The sequence below is a fragment of the Thermobia domestica genome, chromosome 15 (assembly GCF_964235325.1).
Source record: "Thermobia domestica chromosome 15, izTheDome1.hap1.1, whole genome shotgun sequence".
Classification (NCBI taxonomy): Eukaryota; Metazoa; Arthropoda; class Insecta; order Zygentoma; family Lepismatidae; genus Thermobia; species Thermobia domestica.
Window position 1 is genome coordinate 189,294,994 of NC_137468.1, and position 7,676 is coordinate 189,302,669.

The following is a 7,676-nucleotide window of genomic DNA, read 5'->3' on the forward strand; positions in this document are numbered from 1 at the left end:
TTTGCGTTAACTATTTTGGTACGTCGCGGCTGGTATGCCGACGTTACTGATATGTACTGGGGCGCTGTCGTATACTCTCTCTCCGGACGCTGTTTTTCCACGTCACGGCACTGGTTAACAATGAATGTATAACTACCATTGTTGAAAGGAATCACAATCAGGCAAATAAAGCTGTTGTTTTTCTATCTACAATGCACCATGATAAAACTGTTGAGGAGGAAAAGGATAATTAACCAGAGTTAGTTTTGCAGTACAACAAAACCAAGGGAGTTGTGGATTCCTTGGACCAGCTTGTATATGCATATATGTAAAAAAAAAAAAAAAAAAAAAAAATCGAACTGATCCATGGCCTTTTTTCATTTTTTGAATTTATTAGATGTCTTTGGCGTTGCTGCTTAAGTTGTGTGGACAAATGCTAACTCCGAGTTGAATGTTGGTGCTCGTAATATAAGAACACGGCTCTTGGTTGATGTAGCAGAAAGCCCTGTGCTAAATCATATCCAAAGAAGATCTAAGGGTCTGGAAAATACAATCCTTACAACTGTAAAGCAATCTTACCTGAAATACAACCATCATCATAAACAAAGGCGTGTACTAAGAAGAGGAATAGATGCCACCTTTGTCCGTGCACTGAAAACCGCAATCAAAAGCAAATTTGTGACGTTTGCAGTAAACCCGTGTGCTACTAACACTGCAAGACAACCATAACTTGTAAAAAATATAAAAGAACTAAGACATTCCTCCATCTGGTTAAAATACACACATGTGAATACGGACACTTGAAAGTTGATATGAAAAACAAATAAAAAATACAAACTGTTGGAAACAAGAAAAGTTATTATGTACATATATAACTTTATATCTATGTACATGACAATAGGCATTGAATTTTGCGAGTTCTGTACTTAAAATATGTACCGGGCCTGACAGACCCCGGTTGCCCGTCTACGTTACAAAATAGTCTTGCCTGGAGAAGGGATTAAGGGAGCAGATGTTGGTACATACAGATGAGAAACGTTATACATGTGATGTAATCTCTGGGGAATGGATAAACTGCTATTTTTTCCTGGAAGAGGAAAACTTTCCTCTACCCCTGTGGCTTAGCAACAGCAAACCTCACTGGGATTCGTGAAGGCAGGAATGCAGCGAGATTTCTAAACTGAAGTAACGAAGGTTTCATTTTCGTTAGATCCTCTTTCCCTCAGATTGAAAAAAAAAAAAAAAAAAAAAAAAAAAAAAAAACGTAGACTGTAAATGCCTCCAAAACGAAATATTTATTCTTAATTCCTGCAAGAATCACTTGTTACAAAATACAGCTTAAGGCAGGTAATAGGATTATTTTCCTCCTGAGTTTTATAGTTTTTCCGGATTTTACAAACCATAATAGAATGAATCACATTCTTGTAAATTTAAACGTGATTTTTTAAAAATTTATATATAAAGGGAAAAAAAAAAGAAAGTTTGACTTAGGTCTTCTTGACCCATGAATGAGCAGTAATATATATAAAGAAGTTAAAACAGTTTTTTTCTACTGTTTTGAAAATTAAAGAATAGAATAGAATGGAGGAATAAAATGTTTTCTCAATAAACTTTGTTCCTTATAGATAGATTTAATTTTTTGTTTATAGCCAACCATAGTTCACTGGCGCAAATCCATGAGGTATGTGGGGGACATGTCCTTCAATCTTGGAACTGGAGAAACTGTCCCAATAATTCGATGTGAATTTTTTTTTTTTTTTTGAGAAACGTGATGATTATTAAAGACATCCGAGACTAACTATAATTTTCCTTATTCCATCAGAACATTACGTTGTCTGTTACATAGTATAAGATTTTCGTATAATTCACTGTTAAGAAAAAGCGCGGAATGCTAGTCCAATGAAGTCATTACTAAGACACCGTTATCTCAAAGAAATTAAAGCTTACCTTTCCGCGGGATACTGTGACGTATACGTAGACGATACTTGGTACGATAGCAACACGTGCCAAATCAAAAATTGGTCCTACGTCTGTTGACAATTGCACAGTTGCAACTTCGGACAAAAAAGGGGAAAGGATCGTTTTTATGCACGTTATGGCCGATTTGCTTTTGTGGATAGTTCTTTATTTATAACTTACAAGAAAATGTCCGACGCTCCTCCTATCGATTATCATGGGACAATAAACGCAGAAATTTTTCGAGCATTGGTTTGAAAACTCCATACTAAAACGCTTAGAGGAGGTATCTTCTATATATTTGTATAATGAATGCCCCTTCCCATAGTTGTATAATTAATCCGGAGCCTAATACTTCGTGTAGGAAAGAAACTATTCTTAATTATATGCGAATCTACAATGGTGTCATATCTAGTCTGGTCCCGATAATACCTGTTCTCCAAATTATTGATGAACAACTGCCTGCGAACGGAAAGAAAAAGGCACGCAATTAGACGAACTGCCAGCATCATATGGGCATGTTGTTTTAAGATTACCTCCATATCATTGCGTACTTAACCCAATTGAAATGATGTGGTCGCAATTAAAACGGACGGCAGCATCCCAAAAGATGAAAGGTGAATCCCTACCAAAACTTGTGTCTTTGTTAAGTAGTGCATTCAACAGAATTAGAGTTGACAATTGGAGAAATTACATAAGACACGTGGAGGATATTGAAGACAGTTACAGAAATCTTCAGTCAACTCAGAGTTTTAGTGAAAATAACAGGTTCGTCAACAGACGATTCTGACTTAGATCAGGAGTAGCACTTTTCCAGGGAAGACAGTACTTCATAGTTTTTAATATTCTCTTATTTTGTTGGATCATGCACATTATAAAATTTGTGGTTGGTTAATGTTCAATTAAATTTTTTTCTTTTTAAAATATTTGTATTCACGAATGGGCGAGCATATAATTGCATGTTTTTACAGAATTTCCTATTTTAAAAAGTTCTCTATTTATTTTTGCGTTAATTAAAATATTGATATATTTTATTGCAAGTTTTTCTTCTGTAATATGATAACGCCTGCTTTTATAGAAGTCACATACAGTTAGAGTAATACGAGGCACTTTTATTTTATTACCAGTGGTAATACAATATATTTCTGTTATCCTCTACGATTCATAACCCGATATCGAAAATAACATAGAATCAATGTTATCTGATATACAACCGACAAAGAAGTGAAAATTTCAGGAGGGCTAAAAGTAGTCGAAGATTAATTAACCCTAGCTACAGATCTGATTTCGATATGAACATTGGGTTAAGAAACACGTCACGTCTTGAGTGTAACTTATGCTATAAAACATCAATACAAGAAAACAATGTAAAATACTACAATCGTAAGATATAAGTTTAAATGTTTTGTTACACTGAAAAGAAATTCTGATAAATTTTGCGATTATCTGGACAATTGTTCTATGGAATACTACATGTTTTCATATATACTTAAGTTATTCTAAAGGCTGTAAGTGATGGAATATCTACGATTTATTCAAATAATTTAGTAGCAATTAAGATATTAAGAGAGTTACATGTAGATCGTCATATATACCCGAAGTGAGTACAAAATTCCAAGCAAAAATTGTTTTTTCAACCTACCTCATACCTTAAACAAGACAGAAACTTAATTTTACCATTAATATTTACTTTGTACGCTTGTCGTGAATATTACAACTCTAAAATGATAACAACAAATTACAGATTTTTCAGACTATATATCATCTTGGAATTGTTTTATATAACCTCTATTGAGAAGGAGCGTGAAAACAAACCAAGGATGAATTTCAAAGTTTCTGTATATATGGCAGAATTGTTTTTCAGAATATATTGTGCAAGGCCCATATTCTCTAATAATTTGAAAAGAGTGGCTGGAATAATGAGATGTGTTATATGATAGTCCTAATGTTACACATTTATCTTATGAATTGAATAGCTATCAATGTAAAACCTTGGGTAGTAATAAACAGGTAACCGTTATGAGTAACAACCTACACCCTTTCTAAGTAGGCCAAAAGGTGATAACTCCCCCGTTGGGGATCTTTTGCCACTTCATTAGAAATGTTCCTTAGGGTCCTTACGACTGAAAATTAGTTGTTGGTCAACATATAAGTGCAACACCTCGGTCCTGAAGCCCTGAGCTTCTTTAGCACCTGTGTATATTTATAGAGATTTCTTTAAATGACTGTAGATCAGACCGTTAGTGCAACACGAAACAAGTTATAACTCGATCGATTTTTAAGACTGTAGGCTTTCAGTTTACATAATGAACGGGGGAGATGTCAGTTTACATTGACACTGATTTCTGAGTAATATTTTAGCAGATTTCACTTAAAAACGTGGCTTCTCGCGATTCTTTTATTTATTACATGACAACACTGCAAATTAGGTAAATAGTAAAACATATTTGTGTGTTCTGTTTTATGTTCAATTTAAATTGGAAATTTCATCTTCATCCTTTAAATAGCAGCACAGGAAATATGTATTTTATAGTCTTCACAGGGCGATAAAAGCTCGCAGTAACAATAAATCTGTTTCAATATCTAAAGCCCTTACTGACATACCTGCACAGAGTGCGCCTTATATTAATTTATTTTTAGGTATGTTTCTTTCAGAAACAGTTTCAGCTTGACGACCTGTTACAAGTTGTGGTACCTCGTTTCGGCTGATATGAAATCCACTTCTTTAATCAGTAACATTGATGATTCACCTTCCTGTCGAGTAGGTGATCCTTTAATGGCACGTTCAATTGTTCTAGAGTCACATGTCACCAGACTTTCCCATGAAACATCCTTTCTCTTTTTTCTTGATCCCATTAGCTCTATTTTTGGAAAAATACGCAATGCTAATCCTTAAACAGGATGTCTGCTACATACTGTTGTATAGCTGTAGGCTCCAAATATTGTGATTTATCCACTAAGAGTGTACGATTTTCTGCCATACTTGATTCAGCAGACTGACTTAGCAATCGTGATAATTTTGTGAAACTATGGTAGTCCCAGCGATAGACCGTGTTTGTTTTGTCGTGTTCTGTAGGAATTTGGATGAAAATTGATGTTAAGCGGTGAAGTTTGGAATGTCATTCTTGATCCAGTTCTTTAACATGAAAGTTTATATGGAAGCTTTTTTCGATGAAATTTGTCGTCCTCATATCAGTTTCGTTTTATGCGTAGTGTATTACACAGAATTTTCGATTTTTCACAACAGCAATCCCTTTTCTTCTTGCAATTGTCGTCTGTTTGACTGGCTTCTTTTTGTTTGCCATTCTTCTTCAGAATAACTGAGAACACGTGAATTTCAGGGCGAATGTGCTACTATTTTCTACTTACAGACAGACAAGATCACAAAGAATATAAATTGTTCAATATTACGGCAGTTAAAAAACTATGTATTACATACTACATTAGGTGCGATTATCTACGTGTTCGTGTAATAAGAATACATGCCCTACGCAGTAACTTCTAGAGTATTTTGATATTTCTCATACTAGCAGATGTGTTTGGAAGTTGTGTTCATTGTAAAATACCAGAACAACAAGTATTTTGAAAATAACAATGTAACCACAAAACAGTAAAATTATTGCTTTAAAAATAATTTCTATTATACCATGGACCAACAAACCATAAACCTTTCCTGGGGAATTTCTCGGTACTGGGAATCTATCATAATATAACGAATGAGAAAATCAACTAGATTCATTTGTATCGCTTGTTTCCTATAGAAAAAAAGGAAACATTGACACGACGTGATATTCCTACTTCCATGAAAATCAATCATTGTGAACACTGTAAAGACTGTAAATTACATATTTCCTATGCTGCTATTTGATGGATCAAGACGATATTTTCAGTTTAAGTTGAACATAAAACCGAACACATAAATACTTTTATTATTCCCCTAGTTTGCATTGTTGCCACTAACTAAAAGAATCGCGAGAAGGGACTTTTCTAGGGAAATGTTCTTTAATATTTCTCTATTATTTTTCTTTTGAATGCAGAAATGTCCCATTCATTACGAAAACTAAAAGCCTACAATGTTACAAATGGATCGAGGTATACCTTGTTCCAGTATTGCACTAACGGTCTGATCTACAGTCATTTAAAGATATCCCATCGATGTCTGTAAATATACACAGGTGCTAAAGGGTTAAGGCCCTCCAGGACCCAGGTGTTTCACTTACATGTTTACCAGCAACTATTTTTGATTCTTAGGACCATAAGGGACATTTCTAATATAGTGGCAAAAGTTCCCCAAGAGGAGAAGTTATCGCCCCTCGGCTCTTGTTCTAAAGGTGAAATAATAGTCAACAAACATGTAAAAAAATTCTAGTTAGATCTTTCTTCCAGGTTATGACTAGTATTAAGTTTTCTTGGGTTACGAGGTAGTTGAAAGTATAGTCTTCGATTGTTCGGAATGTGGACATGTCATTAAGCTTCAGATATTGTTAAGAAGAGACCAGGATATATATAGGAACTATGTAGAGACATAGATATGGATTTTATCTTCCGATTGAGTAAATTATAGACTCTTATTCGCTGTTGTGTTTACGGAAAGAATCTTTGTTAAGTAGATTTGTTTTGTTCTTAAACAGCCAGAACGAATATGGCTGAGATGAAACGCTTTGTGTCTATTGAGATTGTAGCTTTCATGTGAGATTACTGTAGTTTTCTTTACTATTCTCATTTTTCTTCTACGGTTTTAACTAGACGGTTTGTACTTATGTTGATGTTTAAACGTGATGAGTTTAAGATGTGAATCATCATTTTAAATAAATTGAATAATGCTGTTCATCTGGCTTTTATAGTAGTATTTGTGAAATTGTCCCTATATGTCAAGTCTAGACAATGCTGTCATATTGTTGAATTTTCGGAGGCATGACACCAGTCAATATGCAGCATTTTCTTTACCCGATCAAAGAACCCCATTCATAGCTTTTTCTATAGGACTCCACTATAAATATATGCCTATGTATCTCTGGTCTCATAATTTCTAAGGTGAAGACTGTGTCTGTATACGAAAGGATGTGAGCCGATATTTTCACGTAGTTGATAGTTTAAGAATAATGACTCGGACCATGTCGACTGGAAAGGTTGAACTCTTTCTTGACCAATATGTTAATTCATTGGTGTACACTACAATGAAACCTAATTTCCCGATTCCATCATTATTCTTCAGGTGTTCCATACATGCAGGGCCAAATAACAGTTACTCATACAAATAATTAAATAAATTGAGGAAAACCTAAGTACACTAGAAACATGCTGTAGTCAAAATTAACTTTCGAGTATTCACTTTTGGTTAACTGACACACAATCATAGTCATACGTCTTGCAAATAAAATCAGAAAAATAAACACACTGCTGAACAAGACTAACACATTTACATGTGACGGTTCGATCTTCTAGCCAAGATCCTTATCAGACGTACACTGAGTGATACAAAAAAACTACTCAAGTATATATACACAATTCATCTCCCTATCTGCTTTCTTATTGACCCGTTCACACAGCCAATCAGAAGCGTGGAAATCTATCTGAACTGACCAATGGGAAAACATAACATTCTACCAGAAAGAAACAAGAAGGAGCAAACAACCATTAAATACATTAATTCACATATATTTTTCTGTATTTATCAATAATATTTCTCCATTCTTTATTAATGCTGATATTTTGGTCCATTTCAGGTCCATAGGAATAAT